Here is a 17,980-nt window from a genome sequence, read left to right as displayed (position 1 = left end):
TTAGGAAGTGGTTCTCGCATTCTTCACATTTCAGAACTGCGGGGTATGCTGTTAACGCTGTATCAAAGCACCCCAGCCGACGCTGTGGGCGTAATAATCGAGCTCGGCACAGTCCGCAAAAGAAATAATTTTAGCAGAGCGTGGTTTCGATCCACGGACCTCTGGGTTATGGGCCCAGCACGCTTCCACTGCGCCACTCTGCTGCCTGGGGTTGCGCCGGCTCTTCGCCACGTGACGTGGGACACTTGGAAAGTGTTGTCTGCGTCGCTTTCACACGCCTGTATTTAATTGCGTATCATCTCCTACAGCTCTCAGCTTGACTTTTCTCGACTTTGCTCGACTGACGCTACGCTGACGCTTGCAGGCAGCGATATTTACCACGATCGACTCGACATGCAGCTGCGAGATGCACAGGAGCAACAAAGCACTCCACGGTGCGGCGACAACGAAATCCACTGCCCAGCTACGCGTCGGCAACTAACAAAACGCCGACCCTGCCAGGATTCGAACCTGGAATCTTCTGATCCGTAGTCAGACGCGTTATCCGTTGCGCCACAGGGACAGTGGCAGCATTTCTTTCTACGAGACAAGTGCAATTCGCTAAGAAACGTGTTCTCCATGGCTGAGCAAGCTCCCAAGGAAGGTACCTTTCGTGCAGCTGCGTGGCCGCAGTGCGCCTGCAGAGCTTAGAGCTTGCCACGCATCTGCTCTCGCTGTTCGACAGGTAGCAGAAGGCAAGGCGCGCGTTTTCCCACGTTTTCTCGACGACGAGAGCCGGTTGATGTGCATGTAAGCGTAGCATATGAAACAAGAATAGCACGAAGCATTGGTAGTCAGGTGCCAAAGTCGCAGTATGGCATCAGGTGGCGATCGTATGTTTCTGTGGCCACCACTGGATTGCAGCAAAGTGAATACCGCTAACTGAGAGCACTCTGTTGTAGCCCCAGTGGCGCAATTGGTTAGCGCACGGTACTTATAAGGCAGTAGCCGTGAGCAATGCCGGGGTTGTGAGTTCGAGCCTCACCTGGGGCATACTTTTATTTCTTAGCAGCTGTCTCTGACAGCAACAGGAGGCTAGGTTTGAGATGTATCAGCTATTTGAGTAACATAATTGTGCATTCGAGACGCTAGCTGCGTCTTCCTCGGTAGTATAGTGGTCAGTATCCCCGCCTGTCACGCGGGAGACCGGGGTTCGATTCCCCGCCGGGGAGGCACATCCGATTTTTAATTGCTGCTCTATCACTCGCCGAACTTAGTGTAGGTCGTTTGCGGCTACTAGCACCATATCTCTCGCACACAGGCACCTGTCTACAGCGCATCCTCGGTAGTATAGTGGTTAGTATCCCCGCCTGTCACGCGGGAGACCGGGGTTCGATTCCCCGCCGGGGAGATGCGATTTTTATCTCACAACCCTGTTCGAGTGTTGCGCGTATGTGGGTCGTAAGAGCATTAACTTTGCGATCGTGGAGTGTAGTTGGCGCAAAATCTTAAAAAATGCTACAACTTAGGAAGTGGTTCTCGCATTCTTCACATTTCAGAACTGCGGGGTATGCTGTTAACGCTGTATCAAAGCACCCCAGCCGACGCTGTGGGCGTAATAATCGAGCTCGGCACAGTCCGCAAAAGAAATAATTTTAGCAGAGCGTGGTTTCGATCCACGGACCTCTGGGTTATGGGCCCAGCACGCTTCCACTGCGCCACTCTGCTGCCTGGGGTTGCGCCGGCTCTTCGCCACGTGACGTGGGACACTTGGAAAGTGTTGTCTGCGTCGCTTTCACACGCCTGTATTTAATTGCGTATCATCTCCTACAGCTCTCAGCTTGACTTGTCTCGACTTTGCTCGACTGACGCTACGCTGACGCTTGCAGGCAGCGATATTTACCACGATCGACTCGACATGCAGCTGCGAGATGCACAGGAGCAACAAAGCACTCCACGGTGCGGCGACATACGAAATCCACTGCCCAGCTACGCGTCGGCAACTAACAAAACGCCGACCCTGCCAGGATTCGAACCTGGAATCTTCTGATCCGTAGTCAGACGCGTTATCCGTTGCGCCACAGGGCCAGTGGCAGCATTTCTTTCTACGAGACAAGTGCAATTCGCTAAGAAACGTGTTCTCCATGGCTGAGCAAGCTCCCAAGGAAGGTACCTTTCGTGCAGCTGCGTGGCCGCAGTGCGCCTGCAGAGCTTAGAGCTTGCCACGCATCTGCTCTCGCTGTTCGACAGGTAGCAGAAGGCAAGGCGCGCGTTTTCCCACGTTTTCTCGACGACGAGAGCCGGTTGATGTGCATGTAAGCGTAGCATATGAAACAAGAATAGCACGAAGCATTGGTAGTCAGGTGCCAAAGTCGCAGTATGGCATCAGGTGGCGATCGTATGTTTCTGTGGCCACCACTGGATTGCAGCAAAGTGAATACCGCTAACTGAGAGCACTCTGTTGTAGCCCCAGTGGCGCAATTGGTTAGCGCACGGTACTTATAAGGCAGTAGCCGTGAGCAATGCCGGGGTTGTGAGTTCGAGCCTCACCTGGGGCATACTTTTATTTCTTAGCAGCTGTCTCTGACAGCAACAGGAGGCTAGGTTTGAGATGTATCAGCTATTTGAGTAACATAATTGTGCATTCGAGACGCTAGCTGCGTCTTCCTCGGTAGTATAGTGGTCAGTATCCCCGCCTGTCACGCGGGAGACCGGGGTTCGATTCCCCGCCGGGGAGGCACATCCGATTTTTAATTGCTGCTCTATCACTCGCCGAACTTAGTGTAGGTCGTTTGCGGCTACTAGCACCATATCTCTCGCACACAGGCACCTGTCTACAGCGCATCCTCGGTAGTATAGTGGTTAGTATCCCCGCCTGTCACGCGGGAGACCGGGGTTCGATTCCCCGCCGGGGAGATGCGATTTTTATCTCACAACCCTGTTCGAGTGTTGCGCGTATGTGGGTCGTAAGAGCATTAACTTTGCGATCGTGGAGTGTAGTTGGCGCAAAATCTTAAAAAATGCTACAACTTAGGAAGTGGTTCTCGCATTCTTCACATTTCAGAACTGCGGGGTATGCTGTTAACGCTGTATCAAAGCACCCCAGCCGACGCTGTGGGCGTAATAATCGAGCTCGGCACAGTCCGCAAAAGAAATAATTTTAGCAGAGCGTGGTTTCGATCCACGGACCTCTGGGTTATGGGCCCAGCACGCTTCCACTGCGCCACTCTGCTGCCTGGGGTTGCGCCGGCTCTTCGCCACGTGACGTGGGACACTTGGAAAGTGTTGTCTGCGTCGCTTTCACACGCCTGTATTTAATTGCGTATCATCTCCTACAGCTCTCAGCTTGACTTGTCTCGACTTTGCTCGACTGACGCTACGCTGACGCTTGCAGGCAGCGATATTTACCACGATCGACTCGACATGCAGCTGCGAGATGCACAGGAGCAACAAAGCACCCCACGGTGCGGCGACATACGAAATCCACTGCCCAGCTACGCGTCGGCAACTAACAAAACGCCGACCCTGCCAGGATTCGAACCTGGAATCTTCTGATCCGTAGTCAGACGCGTTATCCGTTGCGCCACAGGGCCAGTGGCAGCATTTCTTTCTACGAGACAAGTGCAATTCGCTAAGAAACGTGTTCTCCATGGCTGAGCAAGCTCCCAAGGAAGGTACCTTTCGTGCAGCTGCGTGGCCGCAGTGCGCCTGCAGAGCTTAGAGCTTGCCACGCATCTGCTCTCGCTGTTCGACAGGTAGCAGAAGGCAAGGCGCGCGTTTTCCCACGTTTTCTCGACGACGAGAGCCGGTTGATGTGCATGTAAGCGTAGCATATGAAACAAGAATAGCACGAAGCATTGGTAGTCAGGTGCCAAAGTCGCAGTATGGCATCAGGTGGCGATCGTATGTTTCTGTGGCCACCACTGGATTGCAGCAAAGTGAATACCGCTAACTGAGAGCACTCTGTTGTAGCCCCAGTGGCGCAATTGGTTAGCGCACGGTACTTATAAGGCAGTAGCCGTGAGCAATGCCGGGGTTGTGAGTTCGAGCCTCACCTGGGGCATACTTTTATTTCTTAGCAGCTGTCTCTGACAGCAACAGGAGGCTAGGTTTGAGATGTATCAGCTATTTGAGTAACATAATTGTGCATTCGAGACGCTAGCTGCGTCTTCCTCGGTAGTATAGTGGTCAGTATCCCCGCCTGTCACGCGGGAGACCGGGGTTCGATTCCCCGCCGGGGAGGCACATCCGATTTTTAATTGCTGCTCTATCACTCGCCGAACTTAGTGTAGGTCGTTTGCGGCTACTAGCACCATATCTCTCGCACACAGGCACCTGTCTACAGCGCATCCTCGGTAGTATAGTGGTTAGTATCCCCGCCTGTCACGCGGGAGACCGGGGTTCGATTCCCCGCCGGGGAGATGCGATTTTTATCTCACAACCCTGTTCGAGTGTTGCGCGTATGTGGGTCGTAAGAGCATTAACTTTGCGATCGTGGAGTGTAGTTGGCGCAAAATCTTAAAAAATGCTACAACTTAGGAAGTGGTTCTCGCATTCTTCACATTTCAGAACTGCGGGGTATGCTGTTAACGCTGTATCAAAGCACCCCAGCCGACGCTGTGGGCGTAATAATCGAGCTCGGCACAGTCCGCAAAAGAAATAATTTTAGCAGAGCGTGGTTTCGATCCACGGACCTCTGGGTTATGGGCCCAGCACGCTTCCACTGCGCCACTCTGCTGCCTGGGGTTGCGCCGGCTCTTCGCCACGTGACGTGGGACACTTGGAAAGTGTTGTCTGCGTCCCTTTCACACGCCTGTATTTAATTGCGTATCATCTCCTACAGCTCTCAGCTTGACTTGTCTCGACTTTGCTCGACTGACGCTACGCTGACGCTTGCAGGCAGCGATATTTACCACGATCGACTCGACATGCAGCTGCGAGATGCACAGGAGCAACAAAGCACTCCACGGTGCGGCGACATACGAAATCCACTGCCCAGCTACGCGTCGGCAACTAACAAAACGCCGACCCTGCCAGGATTCGAACCTGGAATCTTCTGATCCGTAGTCAGACGCGTTATCCGTTGCGCCACAGGGCCAGTGGCAGCATTTCTTTCTACGAGACAAGTGCAATTCGCTAAGAAACGTGTTCTCCATGGCTGAGCAAGCTCCCAAGGAAGGTACCTTTCGTGCAGCTGCGTGGCCGCAGTGCGCCTGCAGAGCTTAGAGCTTGCCACGCATCTGCTCTCGCTGTTCGACAGGTAGCAGAAGGCAAGGCGCGCGTTTTCCCACGTTTTCTCGACGACGAGAGCCGGTTGATGTGCATGTAAGCGTAGCATATGAAACAAGAATAGCACGAAGCATTGGTAGTCAGGTGCCAAAGTCGCAGTATGGCATCAGGTGGCGATCGTATGTTTCTGTGGCCACCACTGGATTGCAGCAAAGTGAATACCGCTAACTGAGAGCACTCTGTTGTAGCCCCAGTGGCGCAATTGGTTAGCGCACGGTACTTATAAGGCAGTAGCCGTGAGCAATGCCGGGGTTGTGAGTTCGAGCCTCACCTGGGGCATACTTTTATTTCTTAGCAGCTGTCTCTGACAGCAACAGGAGGCTAGGTTTGAGATGTATCAGCTATTTGAGTAACATAATTGTGCATTCGAGACGCTAGCTGCGTCTTCCTCGGTAGTATAGTGGTCAGTATCCCCGCCTGTCACGCGGGAGACCGGGGTTCGATTCCCCGCCGGGGAGGCACATCCGATTTTTAATTGCTGCTCTATCACTCGCCGAACTTAGTGTAGGTCGTTTGCGGCTACTAGCACCATATCTCTCGCACACAGGCACCTGTCTACAGCGCATCCTCGGTAGTATAGTGGTTAGTATCCCCGCCTGTCACGCGGGAGACCGGGGTTCGATTCCCCGCCGGGGAGATGCGATTTTTATCTCACAACCCTGTTCGAGTGTTGCGCGTATGTGGGTCGTAAGAGCATTAACTTTGCGATCGTGGAGTGTAGTTGGCGCAAAATCTTAAAAAATGCTACAACTTAGGAAGTGGTTCTCGCATTCTTCACATTTCAGAACTGCGGGGTATGCTGTTAACGCTGTATCAAAGCACCCCAGCCGACGCTGTGGGCGTAATAATCGAGCTCGGCACAGTCCGCAAAAGAAATAATTTTAGCAGAGCGTGGTTTCGATCCACGGACCTCTGGGTTATGGGCCCAGCACGCTTCCACTGCGCCACTCTGCTGCCTGGGGTTGCGCCGGCTCTTCGCCACGTGACGTGGGACACTTGGAAAGTGTTGTCTGCGTCCCTTTCACACGCCTGTATTTAATTGCGTATCATCTCCTACAGCTCTCAGCTTGACTTGTCTCGACTTTGCTCGACTGACGCTACGCTGACGCTTGCAGGCAGCGATATTTACCACGATCGACTCGACATGCAGCTGCGAGATGCACAGGAGCAACAAAGCACTCCACGGTGCGGCGACATACGAAATCCACTGCCCAGCTACGCGTCGGCAACTAACAAAACGCCGACCCTGCCAGGATTCGAACCTGGAATCTTCTGATCCGTAGTCAGACGCGTTATCCGTTGCGCCACAGGGCCAGTGGCAGCATTTCTTTCTACGAGACAAGTGCAATTCGCTAAGAAACGTGTTCTCCATGGCTGAGCAAGCTCCCAAGGAAGGTACCTTTCGTGCAGCTGCGTGGCCGCAGTGCGCCTGCAGAGCTTAGAGCTTGCCACGCATCTGCTCTCGCTGTTCGACAGGTAGCAGAAGGCAAGGCGCGCGTTTTCCCACGTTTTCTCGACGACGAGAGCCGGTTGATGTGCATGTAAGCGTAGCATATGAAACAAGAATAGCACGAAGCATTGGTAGTCAGGTGCCAAAGTCGCAGTATGGCATCAGGTGGCGATCGTATGTTTCTGTGGCCACCACTGGATTGCAGCAAAGTGAATACCGCTAACTGAGAGCACTCTGTTGTAGCCCCAGTGGCGCAATTGGTTAGCGCACGGTACTTATAAGGCAGTAGCCGTGAGCAATGCCGGGGTTGTGAGTTCGAGCCTCACCTGGGGCATACTTTTATTTCTTAGCAGCTGTCTCTGACAGCAACAGGAGGCTAGGTTTGAGATGTATCAGCTATTTGAGTAACATAATTGTGCATTCGAGACGCTAGCTGCGTCTTCCTCGGTAGTATAGTGGTCAGTATCCCCGCCTGTCACGCGGGAGACCGGGGTTCGATTCCCCGCCGGGGAGGCACATCCGATTTTTAATTGCTGCTCTATCACTCGCCGAACTTAGTGTAGGTCGTTTGCGGCTACTAGCACCATATCTCTCGCACACAGGCACCTGTCTACAGCGCATCCTCGGTAGTATAGTGGTTAGTATCCCCGCCTGTCACGCGGGAGACCGGGGTTCGATTCCCCGCCGGGGAGATGCGATTTTTATCTCACAACCCTGTTCGAGTGTTGCGCGTATGTGGGTCGTAAGAGCATTAACTTTGCGATCGTGGAGTGTAGTTGGCGCAAAATCTTAAAAAATGCTACAACTTAGGAAGTGGTTCTCGCATTCTTCACATTTCAGAACTGCGGGGTATGCTGTTAACGCTGTATCAAAGCACCCCAGCCGACGCTGTGGGCGTAATAATCGAGCTCGGCACAGTCCGCAAAAGAAATAATTTTAGCAGAGCGTGGTTTCGATCCACGGACCTCTGGGTTATGGGCCCAGCACGCTTCCACTGCGCCACTCTGCTGCCTGGGGTTGCGCCGGCTCTTCGCCACGTGACGTGGGACACTTGGAAAGTGTTGTCTGCGTCGCTTTCACACGCCTGTATTTAATTGCGTATCATCTCCTACAGCTCTCAGCTTGACTTGTCTCGACTTTGCTCGACTGACGCTACGCTGACGCTTGCAGGCAGCGATATTTACCACGATCGACTCGACATGCAGCTGCGAGATGCACAGGAGCAACAAAGCACTCCACGGTGCGGCGACATACGAAATCCACTGCCCAGCTACGCGTCGGCAACTAACAAAACGCCGACCCTGCCAGGATTCGAACCTGGAATCTTCTGATCCGTAGTCAGACGCGTTATCCGTTGCGCCACAGGGCCAGTGGCAGCATTTCTTTCTACGAGACAAGTGCAATTCGCTAAGAAACGTGTTCTCCATGGCTGAGCAAGCTCCCAAGGAAGGTACCTTTCGTGCAGCTGCGTGGCCGCAGTGCGCCTGCAGAGCTTAGAGCTTGCCACGCATCTGCTCTCGCTGTTCGACAGGTAGCAGAAGGCAAGGCGCGCGTTTTCCCACGTTTTCTCGACGACGAGAGCCGGTTGATGTGCATGTAAGCGTAGCATATGAAACAAGAATAGCACGAAGCATTGGTAGTCAGGTGCCAAAGTCGCAGTATGGCATCAGGTGGCGATCGTATGTTTCTGTGGCCACCACTGGATTGCAGCAAAGTGAATACCGCTAACTGAAAGCACTCTGTTGTAGCCCCAGTGGCGCAATTGGTTAGCGCACGGTACTTATAAGGCAGTAGCCGTGAGCAATGCCGGGGTTGTGAGTTCGAGCCTCACCTGGGGCATACTTTTATTTCTTAGCAGCTGTCTCTGACAGCAACAGGAGGCTAGGTTTGAGATGTATCAGCTATTTGAGTAACATAATTGTGCATTCGAGACGCTAGCTGCGTCTTCCTCGGTAGTATAGTGGTCAGTATCCCCGCCTGTCACGCGGGAGACCGGGGTTCGATTCCCCGCCGGGGAGGCACATCCGATTTTTAATTGCTGCTCTATCACTCGCCGAACTTAGTGTAGGTCGTTTGCGGCTACTAGCACCATATCTCTCGCACACAGGCACCTATCTACAGCGCATCCTCGGTAGTATAGTGGTTAGTATCCCCGCCTGTCACGCGGGAGACCGGGGTTCGATTCCCCGCCGGGGAGATGCGATTTTTATCTCACAACCCTGTTCGAGTGTTGCGCGTATGTGGGTCGTAAGAGCATTAACTTTGCGATCGTGGAGTGTAGTTGGCGCAAAATCTTAAAAAATGCTACAACTTAGGAAGTGGTTCTCGCATTCTTCACATTTCAGAACTGCGGGGTATGCTGTTAACGCTGTATCAAAGCACCCCAGCCGACGCTGTGGGCGTAATAATCGAGCTCGGCACAGTCCGCAAAAGAAATAATTTTAGCAGAGCGTGGTTTCGATCCACGGACCTCTGGGTTATGGGCCCAGCACGCTTCCACTGCGCCACTCTGCTGCCTGGGGTTGCGCCGGCTCTTCGCCACGTGACGTGGGACACTTGGAAAGTGTTGTCTGCGTCCCTTTCACACGCCTGTATTTAATTGCGTATCATCTCCTACAGCTCTCAGCTTGACTTGTCTCGACTTTGCTCGACTGACGCTACGCTGACGCTTGCAGGCAGCGATATTTACCACGATCGACTCGACATGCAGCTGCGAGATGCACAGGAGCAACAAAGCACTCCACGGTGCGGCGACATACGAAATCCACTGCCCAGCTACGCGTCGGCAACTAACAAAACGCCGACCCTGCCAGGATTCGAACCTGGAATCTTCTGATCCGTAGTCAGACGCGTTATCCGTTGCGCCACAGGGCCAGTGGCAGCATTTCTTTCTACGAGACAAGTGCAATTCGCTAAGAAACGTGTTCTCCATGGCTGAGCAAGCTCCCAAGGAAGGTACCTTTCGTGCAGCTGCGTGGCCGCAGTGCGCCTGCAGAGCTTAGAGCTTGCCACGCATCTGCTCTCGCTGTTCGACAGGTAGCAGAAGGCAAGGCGCGCGTTTTCCCACGTTTTCTCGACGACGAGAGCCGGTTGATGTGCATGTAAGCGTAGCATATGAAACAAGAATAGCACGAAGCATTGGTAGTCAGGTGCCAAAGTCGCAGTATGGCATCAGGTGGCGATCGTATGTTTCTGTGGCCACCACTGGATTGCAGCAAAGTGAATACCGCTAACTGAGAGCACTCTGTTGTAGCCCCAGTGGCGCAATTGGTTAGCGCACGGTACTTATAAGGCAGTAGCCGTGAGCAATGCCGGGGTTGTGAGTTCGAGCCTCACCTGGGGCATACTTTTATTTCTTAGCAGCTGTCTCTGACAGCAACAGGAGGCTAGGTTTGAGATGTATCAGCTATTTGAGTAACATAATTGTGCATTCGAGACGCTAGCTGCGTCTTCCTCGGTAGTATAGTGGTCAGTATCCCCGCCTGTCACGCGGGAGACCGGGGTTCGATTCCCCGCCGGGGAGGCACATCCGATTTTTAATTGCTGCTCTATCACTCGCCGAACTTAGTGTAGGTCGTTTGCGGCTACTAGCACCATATCTCTCGCACACAGGCACCTGTCTACAGCGCATCCTCGGTAGTATAGTGGTTAGTATCCCCGCCTGTCACGCGGGAGACCGGGGTTCGATTCCCCGCCGGGGAGATGCGATTTTTATCTCACAACCCTGTTCGAGTGTTGCGCGTATGTGGGTCGTAAGAGCATTAACTTTGCGATCGTGGAGTGTAGTTGGCGCAAAATCTTAAAAAATGCTACAACTTAGGAAGTGGTTCTCGCATTCTTCACATTTCAGAACTGCGGGGTATGCTGTTAACGCTGTATCAAAGCACCCCAGCCGACGCTGTGGGCGTAATAATCGAGCTCGGCACAGTCCGCAAAAGAAATAATTTTAGCAGAGCGTGGTTTCGATCCACGGACCTCTGGGTTATGGGCCCAGCACGCTTCCACTGCGCCACTCTGCTGCCTGGGGTTGCGCCGGCTCTTCGCCACGTGACGTGGGACACTTGGAAAGTGTTGTCTGCGTCCCTTTCACACGCCTGTATTTAATTGCGTATCATCTCCTACAGCTCTCAGCTTGACTTGTCTCGACTTTGCTCGACTGACGCTACGCTGACGCTTGCAGGCAGCGATATTTACCACGATCGACTCGACATGCAGCTGCGAGATGCACAGGAGCAACAAAGCACTCCACGGTGCGGCGACATACGAAATCCACTGCCCAGCTACGCGTCGGCAACTAACAAAACGCCGACCCTGCCAGGATTCGAACCTGGAATCTTCTGATCCGTAGTCAGACGCGTTATCCGTTGCGCCACAGGGCCAGTGGCAGCATTTCTTTCTACGAGACAAGTGCAATTCGCTAAGAAACGTGTTCTCCATGGCTGAGCAAGCTCCCAAGGAAGGTACCTTTCGTGCAGCTGCGTGGCCGCAGTGCGCCTGCAGAGCTTAGAGCTTGCCACGCATCTGCTCTCGCTGTTCGACAGGTAGCAGAAGGCAAGGCGCGCGTTTTCCCACGTTTTCTCGACGACGAGAGCCGGTTGATGTGCATGTAAGCGTAGCATATGAAACAAGAATAGCACGAAGCATTGGTAGTCAGGTGCCAAAGTCGCAGTATGGCATCAGGTGGCGATCGTATGTTTCTGTGGCCACCACTGGATTGCAGCAAAGTGAATACCGCTAACTGAGAGCACTCTGTTGTAGCCCCAGTGGCGCAATTGGTTAGCGCACGGTACTTATAAGGCAGTAGCCGTGAGCAATGCCGGGGTTGTGAGTTCGAGCCTCACCTGGGGCATACTTTTATTTCTTAGCAGCTGTCTCTGACAGCAACAGGAGGCTAGGTTTGAGATGTATCAGCTATTTGAGTAACATAATTGTGCATTCGAGACGCTAGCTGCGTCTTCCTCGGTAGTATAGTGGTCAGTATCCCCGCCTGTCACGCGGGAGACCGGGGTTCGATTCCCCGCCGGGGAGGCACATCCGATTTTTAATTGCTGCTCTATCACTCGCCGAACTTAGTGTAGGTCGTTTGCGGCTACTAGCACCATATCTCTCGCACACAGGCACCTGTCTACAGCGCATCCTCGGTAGTATAGTGGTTAGTATCCCCGCCTGTCACGCGGGAGACCGGGGTTCGATTCCCCGCCGGGGAGATGCGATTTTTATCTCACAACCCTGTTCGAGTGTTGCGCGTATGTGGGTCGTAAGAGCATTAACTTTGCGATCGTGGAGTGTAGTTGGCGCAAAATCTTAAAAAATGCTACAACTTAGGAAGTGGTTCTCGCATTCTTCACATTTCAGAACTGCGGGGTATGCTGTTAACGCTGTATCAAAGCACCCCAGCCGACGCTGTGGGCGTAATAATCGAGCTCGGCACAGTCCGCAAAAGAAATAATTTTAGCAGAGCGTGGTTTCGATCCACGGACCTCTGGGTTATGGGCCCAGCACGCTTCCACTGCGCCACTCTGCTGCCTGGGGTTGCGCCGGCTCTTCGCCACGTGACGTGGGACACTTGGAAAGTGTTGTCTGCGTCGCTTTCACACGCCTGTATTTAATTGCGTATCATCTCCTACAGCTCTCAGCTTGACTTGTCTCGACTTTGCTCGACTGACGCTACGCTGACGCTTGCAGGCAGCGATATTTACCACGATCGACTCGACATGCAGCTGCGAGATGCACAGGAGCAACAAAGCACTCCACGGTGCGGCGACATACGAAATCCACTGCCCAGCTACGCGTCGGCAACTAACAAAACGCCGACCCTGCCAGGATTCGAACCTGGAATCTTCTGATCCGTAGTCAGACGCGTTATCCGTTGCGCCACAGGGCCAGTGGCAGCATTTCTTTCTACGAGACAAGTGCAATTCGCTAAGAAACGTGTTCTCCATGGCTGAGCAAGCTCCCAAGGAAGGTACCTTTCGTGCAGCTGCGTGGCCGCAGTGCGCCTGCAGAGCTTAGAGCTTGCCACGCATCTGCTCTCGCTGTTCGACAGGTAGCAGAAGGCAAGGCGCGCGTTTTCCCACGTTTTCTCGACGACGAGAGCCGGTTGATGTGCATGTAAGCGTAGCATATGAAACAAGAATAGCACGAAGCATTGGTAGTCAGGTGCCAAAGTCGCAGTATGGCATCAGGTGGCGATCGTATGTTTCTGTGGCCACCACTGGATTGCAGCAAAGTGAATACCGCTAACTGAAAGCACTCTGTTGTAGCCCCAGTGGCGCAATTGGTTAGCGCACGGTACTTATAAGGCAGTAGCCGTGAGCAATGCCGGGGTTGTGAGTTCGAGCCTCACCTGGGGCATACTTTTATTTCTTAGCAGCTGTCTCTGACAGCAACAGGAGGCTAGGTTTGAGATGTATCAGCTATTTGAGTAACATAATTGTGCATTCGAGACGCTAGCTGCGTCTTCCTCGGTAGTATAGTGGTCAGTATCCCCGCCTGTCACGCGGGAGACCGGGGTTCGATTCCCCGCCGGGGAGGCACATCCGATTTTTAATTGCTGCTCTATCACTCGCCGAACTTAGTGTAGGTCGTTTGCGGCTACTAGCACCATATCTCTCGCACACAGGCACCTGTCTACAGCGCATCCTCGGTAGTATAGTGGTTAGTATCCCCGCCTGTCACGCGGGAGACCGGGGTTCGATTCCCCGCCGGGGAGATGCGATTTTTATCTCACAACCCTGTTCGAGTGTTGCGCGTATGTGGGTCGTAAGAGCATTAACTTTGCGATCGTGGAGTGTAGTTGGCGCAAAATCTTAAAAAATGCTACAACTTAGGAAGTGGTTCTCGCATTCTTCACATTTCAGAACTGCGGGGTATGCTGTTAACGCTGTATCAAAGCACCCCAGCCGACGCTGTGGGCGTAATAATCGAGCTCGGCACAGTCCGCAAAAGAAATAATTTTAGCAGAGCGTGGTTTCGATCCACGGACCTCTGGGTTATGGGCCCAGCACGCTTCCACTGCGCCACTCTGCTGCCTGGGGTTGCGCCGGCTCTTCGCCACGTGACGTGGGACACTTGGAAAGTGTTGTCTGCGTCGCTTTCACACGCCTGTATTTAATTGCGTATCATCTCCTACAGCTCTCAGCTTGACTTGTCTCGACTTTGCTCGACTGACGCTACGCTGACGCTTGCAGGCAGCGATATTTACCACGATCGACTCGACATGCAGCTGCGAGATGCACAGGAGCAACAAAGCACTCCACGGTGCGGCGACATACGAAATCCACTGCCCAGCTACGCGTCGGCAACTAACAAAACGCCGACCCTGCCAGGATTCGAACCTGGAATCTTCTGATCCGTAGTCAGACGCGTTATCCGTTGCGCCACAGGGCCAGTGGCAGCATTTCTTTCTACGAGACAAGTGCAATTCGCTAAGAAACGTGTTCTCCATGGCTGAGCAAGCTCCCAAGGAAGGTACCTTTCGTGCAGCTGCGTGGCCGCAGTGCGCCTGCAGAGCTTAGAGCTTGCCACGCATCTGCTCTCGCTGTTCGACAGGTAGCAGAAGGCAAGGCGCGCGTTTTCCCACGTTTTCTCGACGACGAGAGCCGGTTGATGTGCATGTAAGCGTAGCATATGAAACAAGAATAGCACGAAGCATTGGTAGTCAGGTGCCAAAGTCGCAGTATGGCATCAGGTGGCGATCGTATGTTTCTGTGGCCACCACTGGATTGCAGCAAAGTGAATACCGCTAACTGAAAGCACTCTGTTGTAGCCCCAGTGGCGCAATTGGTTAGCGCACGGTACTTATAAGGCAGTAGCCGTGAGCAATGCCGGGGTTGTGAGTTCGAGCCTCACCTGGGGCATACTTTTATTTCTTAGCAGCTGTCTCTGACAGCAACAGGAGGCTAGGTTTGAGATGTATCAGCTATTTGAGTAACATAATTGTGCATTCGAGACGCTAGCTGCGTCTTCCTCGGTAGTATAGTGGTCAGTATCCCCGCCTGTCACGCGGGAGACCGGGGTTCGATTCCCCGCCGGGGAGGCACATCCGATTTTTAATTGCTGCTCTATCACTCGCCGAACTTAGTGTAGGTCGTTTGCGGCTACTAGCACCATATCTCTCGCACACAGGCACCTGTCTACAGCGCATCCTCGGTAGTATAGTGGTTAGTATCCCCGCCTGTCACGCGGGAGACCGGGGTTCGATTCCCCGCCGGGGAGATGCGATTTTTATCTCACAACCCTGTTCGAGTGTTGCGCGTATGTGGGTCGTAAGAGCATTAACTTTGCGATCGTGGAGTGTAGTTGGCGCAAAATCTTAAAAAATGCTACAACTTAGGAAGTGGTTCTCGCATTCTTCACATTTCAGAACTGCGGGGTATGCTGTTAACGCTGTATCAAAGCACCCCAGCCGACGCTGTGGGCGTAATAATCGAGCTCGGCACAGTCCGCAAAAGAAATAATTTTAGCAGAGCGTGGTTTCGATCCACGGACCTCTGGGTTATGGGCCCAGCACGCTTCCACTGCGCCACTCTGCTGCCTGGGGTTGCGCCGGCTCTTCGCCACGTGACGTGGGACACTTGGAAAGTGTTGTCTGCGTCGCTTTCACACGCCTGTATTTAATTGCGTATCATCTCCTACAGCTCTCAGCTTGACTTGTCTCGACTTTGCTCGACTGACGCTACGCTGACGCTTGCAGGCAGCGATATTTACCACGATCGACTCGACATGCAGCTGCGAGATGCACAGGAGCAACAAAGCACTCCACGGTGCGGCGACATACGAAATCCACTGCCCAGCTACGCGTCGGCAACTAACAAAACGCCGACCCTGCCAGGATTCGAACCTGGAATCTTCTGATCCGTAGTCAGACGCGTTATCCGTTGCGCCACAGGGCCAGTGGCAGCATTTCTTTCTACGAGACAAGTGCAATTCGCTAAGAAACGTGTTCTCCATGGCTGAGCAAGCTCCCAAGGAAGGTACCTTTCGTGCAGCTGCGTGGCCGCAGTGCGCCTGCAGAGCTTAGAGCTTGCCACGCATCTGCTCTCGCTGTTCGACAGGTAGCAGAAGGCAAGGCGCGCGTTTTCCCACGTTTTCTCGACGACGAGAGCCGGTTGATGTGCATGTAAGCGTAGCATATGAAACAAGAATAGCACGAAGCATTGGTAGTCAGGTGCCAAAGTCGCAGTATGGCATCAGGTGGCGATCGTATGTTTCTGTGGCCACCACTGGATTGCAGCAAAGTGAATACCGCTAACTGAAAGCACTCTGTTGTAGCCCCAGTGGCGCAATTGGTTAGCGCACGGTACTTATAAGGCAGTAGCCGTGAGCAATGCCGGGGTTGTGAGTTCGAGCCTCACCTGGGGCATACTTTTATTTCTTAGCAGCTGTCTCTGACAGCAACAGGAGGCTAGGTTTGAGATGTATCAGCTATTTGAGTAACATAATTGTGCATTCGAGACGCTAGCTGCGTCTTCCTCGGTAGTATAGTGGTCAGTATCCCCGCCTGTCACGCGGGAGACCGGGGTTCGATTCCCCGCCGGGGAGGCACATCCGATTTTTAATTGCTGCTCTATCACTCGCCGAACTTAGTGTAGGTCGTTTGCGGCTACTAGCACCATATCTCTCGCACACAGGCACCTGTCTACAGCGCATCCTCGGTAGTATAGTGGTTAGTATCCCCGCCTGTCACGCGGGAGACCGGGGTTCGATTCCCCGCCGGGGAGATGCGATTTTTATCTCACAACCCTGTTCGAGTGTTGCGCGTATGTGGGTCGTAAGAGCATTAACTTTGCGATCGTGGAGTGTAGTTGGCGCAAAATCTTAAAAAATGCTACAACTTAGGAAGTGGTTCTCGCATTCTTCACATTTCAGAACTGCGGGGTATGCTGTTAACGCTGTATCAAAGCACCCCAGCCGACGCTGTGGGCGTAATAATCGAGCTCGGCACAGTCCGCAAAAGAAATAATTTTAGCAGAGCGTGGTTTCGATCCACGGACCTCTGGGTTATGGGCCCAGCACGCTTCCACTGCGCCACTCTGCTGCCTGGGGTTGCGCCGGCTCTTCGCCACGTGACGTGGGACACTTGGAAAGTGTTGTCTGCGTCGCTTTCACACGCCTGTATTTAATTGCGTATCATCTCCTACAGCTCTCAGCTTGACTTGTCTCGACTTTGCTCGACTGACGCTACGCTGACGCTTGCAGGCAGCGATATTTACCACGATCGACTCGACATGCAGCTGCGAGATGCACAGGAGCAACAAAGCACTCCACGGTGCGGCGACATACGAAATCCACTGCCCAGCTACGCGTCGGCAACTAACAAAACGCCGACCCTGCCAGGATTCGAACCTGGAATCTTCTGATCCGTAGTCAGACGCGTTATCCGTTGCGCCACAGGGCCAGTGGCAGCATTTCTTTCTACGAGACAAGTGCAATTCGCTAAGAAACGTGTTCTCCATGGCTGAGCAAGCTCCCAAGGAAGGTACCTTTCGTGCAGCTGCGTGGCCGCAGTGCGCCTGCAGAGCTTAGAGCTTGCCACGCATCTGCTCTCGCTGTTCGACAGGTAGCAGAAGGCAAGGCGCGCGTTTTCCCACGTTTTCTCGACGACGAGAGCCGGTTGATGTGCATGTAAGCGTAGCATATGAAACAAGAATAGCACGAAGCATTGGTAGTCAGGTGCCAAAGTCGCAGTATGGCATCAGGTGGCGATCGTATGTTTCTGTGGCCACCACTGGATTGCAGCAAAGTGAATACCGCTAACTGAAAGCACTCTGTTGTAGCCCCAGTGGCGCAATTGGTTAGCGCACGGTACTTATAAGGCAGTAGCCGTGAGCAATGCCGGGGTTGTGAGTTCGAGCCTCACCTGGGGCATACTTTTATTTCTTAGCAGCTGTCTCTGACAGCAACAGGAGGCTAGGTTTGAGATGTATCAGCTATTTGAGTAACATAATTGTGCATTCGAGACGCTAGCTGCGTCTTCCTCGGTAGTATAGTGGTCAGTATCCCCGCCTGTCACGCGGGAGACCGGGGTTCGATTCCCCGCCGGGGAGGCACATCCGATTTTTAATTGCTGCTCTATCACTCGCCGAACTTAGTGTAGGTCGTTTGCGGCTACTAGCACCATATCTCTCGCACACAGGCACCTGTCTACAGCGCATCCTCGGTAGTATAGTGGTTAGTATCCCCGCCTGTCACGCGGGAGACCGGGGTTCGATTCCCCGCCGGGGAGATGCGATTTTTATCTCACAACCCTGTTCGAGTGTT

The 17,980-nt window shown here is 53.4% G+C and overlaps 48 non-coding genes across 48 annotated transcripts; 36 read left to right on the top strand and 12 right to left on the bottom strand.

Annotated features, from left to right (window-relative positions):
• Positions 1 to 489: 489 nt before the first annotated feature.
• Trnar-acg lies at positions 490 to 562 on the bottom strand. Its single transcript has one exon. It is a non-coding gene; the product is annotated as a tRNA-Arg (tRNA).
• Positions 563 to 940: 378 nt separating this feature from the next.
• Positions 941 to 1,032, top strand: Trnai-uau. The gene is given in 2 exon segments: positions 941 to 978; positions 997 to 1,032. It is a non-coding gene; the product is annotated as a tRNA-Ile (tRNA).
• Positions 1,033 to 1,139: 107 nt separating this feature from the next.
• Trnad-guc lies at positions 1,140 to 1,211 on the top strand. Its single transcript has one exon. It is a non-coding gene; the product is annotated as a tRNA-Asp (tRNA).
• A 107-nt stretch (positions 1,212 to 1,318) lies between these two features.
• Positions 1,319 to 1,390, top strand: Trnad-guc. The gene has a single exon. It is a non-coding gene; the product is annotated as a tRNA-Asp (tRNA).
• Positions 1,391 to 1,994: 604 nt separating this feature from the next.
• On the bottom strand, positions 1,995 to 2,067 carry Trnar-acg. Its single transcript has one exon. It is a non-coding gene; the product is annotated as a tRNA-Arg (tRNA).
• A 378-nt stretch (positions 2,068 to 2,445) lies between these two features.
• Positions 2,446 to 2,537, top strand: Trnai-uau. The gene is given in 2 exon segments: positions 2,446 to 2,483; positions 2,502 to 2,537. It is a non-coding gene; the product is annotated as a tRNA-Ile (tRNA).
• Positions 2,538 to 2,644: 107 nt separating this feature from the next.
• Trnad-guc lies at positions 2,645 to 2,716 on the top strand. The gene has a single exon. It is a non-coding gene; the product is annotated as a tRNA-Asp (tRNA).
• A 107-nt stretch (positions 2,717 to 2,823) lies between these two features.
• Trnad-guc lies at positions 2,824 to 2,895 on the top strand. The gene has a single exon. It is a non-coding gene; the product is annotated as a tRNA-Asp (tRNA).
• Positions 2,896 to 3,499: 604 nt separating this feature from the next.
• Trnar-acg lies at positions 3,500 to 3,572 on the bottom strand. The gene has a single exon. It is a non-coding gene; the product is annotated as a tRNA-Arg (tRNA).
• Positions 3,573 to 3,950: 378 nt separating this feature from the next.
• On the top strand, positions 3,951 to 4,042 carry Trnai-uau. The gene is given in 2 exon segments: positions 3,951 to 3,988; positions 4,007 to 4,042. It is a non-coding gene; the product is annotated as a tRNA-Ile (tRNA).
• Positions 4,043 to 4,149: 107 nt separating this feature from the next.
• On the top strand, positions 4,150 to 4,221 carry Trnad-guc. The gene has a single exon. It is a non-coding gene; the product is annotated as a tRNA-Asp (tRNA).
• A 107-nt stretch (positions 4,222 to 4,328) lies between these two features.
• Trnad-guc lies at positions 4,329 to 4,400 on the top strand. Its single transcript has one exon. It is a non-coding gene; the product is annotated as a tRNA-Asp (tRNA).
• Positions 4,401 to 5,004: 604 nt separating this feature from the next.
• Trnar-acg lies at positions 5,005 to 5,077 on the bottom strand. The gene has a single exon. It is a non-coding gene; the product is annotated as a tRNA-Arg (tRNA).
• Positions 5,078 to 5,455: 378 nt separating this feature from the next.
• On the top strand, positions 5,456 to 5,547 carry Trnai-uau. Its single transcript is given in 2 exon segments — positions 5,456 to 5,493; positions 5,512 to 5,547. It is a non-coding gene; the product is annotated as a tRNA-Ile (tRNA).
• Positions 5,548 to 5,654: 107 nt separating this feature from the next.
• Trnad-guc lies at positions 5,655 to 5,726 on the top strand. The gene has a single exon. It is a non-coding gene; the product is annotated as a tRNA-Asp (tRNA).
• Positions 5,727 to 5,833: 107 nt separating this feature from the next.
• Positions 5,834 to 5,905, top strand: Trnad-guc. The gene has a single exon. It is a non-coding gene; the product is annotated as a tRNA-Asp (tRNA).
• A 604-nt stretch (positions 5,906 to 6,509) lies between these two features.
• Trnar-acg lies at positions 6,510 to 6,582 on the bottom strand. Its single transcript has one exon. It is a non-coding gene; the product is annotated as a tRNA-Arg (tRNA).
• Positions 6,583 to 6,960: 378 nt separating this feature from the next.
• Trnai-uau lies at positions 6,961 to 7,052 on the top strand. Its single transcript is given in 2 exon segments — positions 6,961 to 6,998; positions 7,017 to 7,052. It is a non-coding gene; the product is annotated as a tRNA-Ile (tRNA).
• A 107-nt stretch (positions 7,053 to 7,159) lies between these two features.
• Positions 7,160 to 7,231, top strand: Trnad-guc. Its single transcript has one exon. It is a non-coding gene; the product is annotated as a tRNA-Asp (tRNA).
• Positions 7,232 to 7,338: 107 nt separating this feature from the next.
• Trnad-guc lies at positions 7,339 to 7,410 on the top strand. The gene has a single exon. It is a non-coding gene; the product is annotated as a tRNA-Asp (tRNA).
• Positions 7,411 to 8,014: 604 nt separating this feature from the next.
• Positions 8,015 to 8,087, bottom strand: Trnar-acg. The gene has a single exon. It is a non-coding gene; the product is annotated as a tRNA-Arg (tRNA).
• A 378-nt stretch (positions 8,088 to 8,465) lies between these two features.
• Trnai-uau lies at positions 8,466 to 8,557 on the top strand. The gene is given in 2 exon segments: positions 8,466 to 8,503; positions 8,522 to 8,557. It is a non-coding gene; the product is annotated as a tRNA-Ile (tRNA).
• Positions 8,558 to 8,664: 107 nt separating this feature from the next.
• Trnad-guc lies at positions 8,665 to 8,736 on the top strand. The gene has a single exon. It is a non-coding gene; the product is annotated as a tRNA-Asp (tRNA).
• A 107-nt stretch (positions 8,737 to 8,843) lies between these two features.
• Positions 8,844 to 8,915, top strand: Trnad-guc. The gene has a single exon. It is a non-coding gene; the product is annotated as a tRNA-Asp (tRNA).
• Positions 8,916 to 9,519: 604 nt separating this feature from the next.
• On the bottom strand, positions 9,520 to 9,592 carry Trnar-acg. Its single transcript has one exon. It is a non-coding gene; the product is annotated as a tRNA-Arg (tRNA).
• Positions 9,593 to 9,970: 378 nt separating this feature from the next.
• On the top strand, positions 9,971 to 10,062 carry Trnai-uau. Its single transcript is given in 2 exon segments — positions 9,971 to 10,008; positions 10,027 to 10,062. It is a non-coding gene; the product is annotated as a tRNA-Ile (tRNA).
• Positions 10,063 to 10,169: 107 nt separating this feature from the next.
• On the top strand, positions 10,170 to 10,241 carry Trnad-guc. The gene has a single exon. It is a non-coding gene; the product is annotated as a tRNA-Asp (tRNA).
• Positions 10,242 to 10,348: 107 nt separating this feature from the next.
• On the top strand, positions 10,349 to 10,420 carry Trnad-guc. Its single transcript has one exon. It is a non-coding gene; the product is annotated as a tRNA-Asp (tRNA).
• Positions 10,421 to 11,024: 604 nt separating this feature from the next.
• Trnar-acg lies at positions 11,025 to 11,097 on the bottom strand. Its single transcript has one exon. It is a non-coding gene; the product is annotated as a tRNA-Arg (tRNA).
• A 378-nt stretch (positions 11,098 to 11,475) lies between these two features.
• Positions 11,476 to 11,567, top strand: Trnai-uau. The gene is given in 2 exon segments: positions 11,476 to 11,513; positions 11,532 to 11,567. It is a non-coding gene; the product is annotated as a tRNA-Ile (tRNA).
• Positions 11,568 to 11,674: 107 nt separating this feature from the next.
• On the top strand, positions 11,675 to 11,746 carry Trnad-guc. Its single transcript has one exon. It is a non-coding gene; the product is annotated as a tRNA-Asp (tRNA).
• A 107-nt stretch (positions 11,747 to 11,853) lies between these two features.
• Trnad-guc lies at positions 11,854 to 11,925 on the top strand. The gene has a single exon. It is a non-coding gene; the product is annotated as a tRNA-Asp (tRNA).
• A 604-nt stretch (positions 11,926 to 12,529) lies between these two features.
• On the bottom strand, positions 12,530 to 12,602 carry Trnar-acg. Its single transcript has one exon. It is a non-coding gene; the product is annotated as a tRNA-Arg (tRNA).
• Positions 12,603 to 12,980: 378 nt separating this feature from the next.
• Trnai-uau lies at positions 12,981 to 13,072 on the top strand. The gene is given in 2 exon segments: positions 12,981 to 13,018; positions 13,037 to 13,072. It is a non-coding gene; the product is annotated as a tRNA-Ile (tRNA).
• Positions 13,073 to 13,179: 107 nt separating this feature from the next.
• Trnad-guc lies at positions 13,180 to 13,251 on the top strand. Its single transcript has one exon. It is a non-coding gene; the product is annotated as a tRNA-Asp (tRNA).
• Positions 13,252 to 13,358: 107 nt separating this feature from the next.
• Trnad-guc lies at positions 13,359 to 13,430 on the top strand. The gene has a single exon. It is a non-coding gene; the product is annotated as a tRNA-Asp (tRNA).
• Positions 13,431 to 14,034: 604 nt separating this feature from the next.
• Trnar-acg lies at positions 14,035 to 14,107 on the bottom strand. The gene has a single exon. It is a non-coding gene; the product is annotated as a tRNA-Arg (tRNA).
• Positions 14,108 to 14,485: 378 nt separating this feature from the next.
• Trnai-uau lies at positions 14,486 to 14,577 on the top strand. Its single transcript is given in 2 exon segments — positions 14,486 to 14,523; positions 14,542 to 14,577. It is a non-coding gene; the product is annotated as a tRNA-Ile (tRNA).
• Positions 14,578 to 14,684: 107 nt separating this feature from the next.
• On the top strand, positions 14,685 to 14,756 carry Trnad-guc. The gene has a single exon. It is a non-coding gene; the product is annotated as a tRNA-Asp (tRNA).
• A 107-nt stretch (positions 14,757 to 14,863) lies between these two features.
• Positions 14,864 to 14,935, top strand: Trnad-guc. The gene has a single exon. It is a non-coding gene; the product is annotated as a tRNA-Asp (tRNA).
• Positions 14,936 to 15,539: 604 nt separating this feature from the next.
• Trnar-acg lies at positions 15,540 to 15,612 on the bottom strand. Its single transcript has one exon. It is a non-coding gene; the product is annotated as a tRNA-Arg (tRNA).
• Positions 15,613 to 15,990: 378 nt separating this feature from the next.
• Trnai-uau lies at positions 15,991 to 16,082 on the top strand. Its single transcript is given in 2 exon segments — positions 15,991 to 16,028; positions 16,047 to 16,082. It is a non-coding gene; the product is annotated as a tRNA-Ile (tRNA).
• Positions 16,083 to 16,189: 107 nt separating this feature from the next.
• On the top strand, positions 16,190 to 16,261 carry Trnad-guc. The gene has a single exon. It is a non-coding gene; the product is annotated as a tRNA-Asp (tRNA).
• Positions 16,262 to 16,368: 107 nt separating this feature from the next.
• Positions 16,369 to 16,440, top strand: Trnad-guc. Its single transcript has one exon. It is a non-coding gene; the product is annotated as a tRNA-Asp (tRNA).
• A 604-nt stretch (positions 16,441 to 17,044) lies between these two features.
• On the bottom strand, positions 17,045 to 17,117 carry Trnar-acg. Its single transcript has one exon. It is a non-coding gene; the product is annotated as a tRNA-Arg (tRNA).
• Positions 17,118 to 17,495: 378 nt separating this feature from the next.
• On the top strand, positions 17,496 to 17,587 carry Trnai-uau. The gene is given in 2 exon segments: positions 17,496 to 17,533; positions 17,552 to 17,587. It is a non-coding gene; the product is annotated as a tRNA-Ile (tRNA).
• A 107-nt stretch (positions 17,588 to 17,694) lies between these two features.
• On the top strand, positions 17,695 to 17,766 carry Trnad-guc. Its single transcript has one exon. It is a non-coding gene; the product is annotated as a tRNA-Asp (tRNA).
• A 107-nt stretch (positions 17,767 to 17,873) lies between these two features.
• On the top strand, positions 17,874 to 17,945 carry Trnad-guc. Its single transcript has one exon. It is a non-coding gene; the product is annotated as a tRNA-Asp (tRNA).
• The last annotated feature ends 35 nt before the right edge of the window (positions 17,946 to 17,980 follow it).

The sequence above is a fragment of the Schistocerca piceifrons genome, unplaced genomic scaffold, assembly GCF_021461385.2.
Source record: "Schistocerca piceifrons isolate TAMUIC-IGC-003096 unplaced genomic scaffold, iqSchPice1.1 HiC_scaffold_1069, whole genome shotgun sequence".
Taxonomy (NCBI): domain Eukaryota; kingdom Metazoa; phylum Arthropoda; class Insecta; order Orthoptera; family Acrididae; genus Schistocerca; species Schistocerca piceifrons.
Note: the sequence above shows the minus strand (reverse complement) of the source record. Positions and strands in the feature narration are given on the sequence as shown.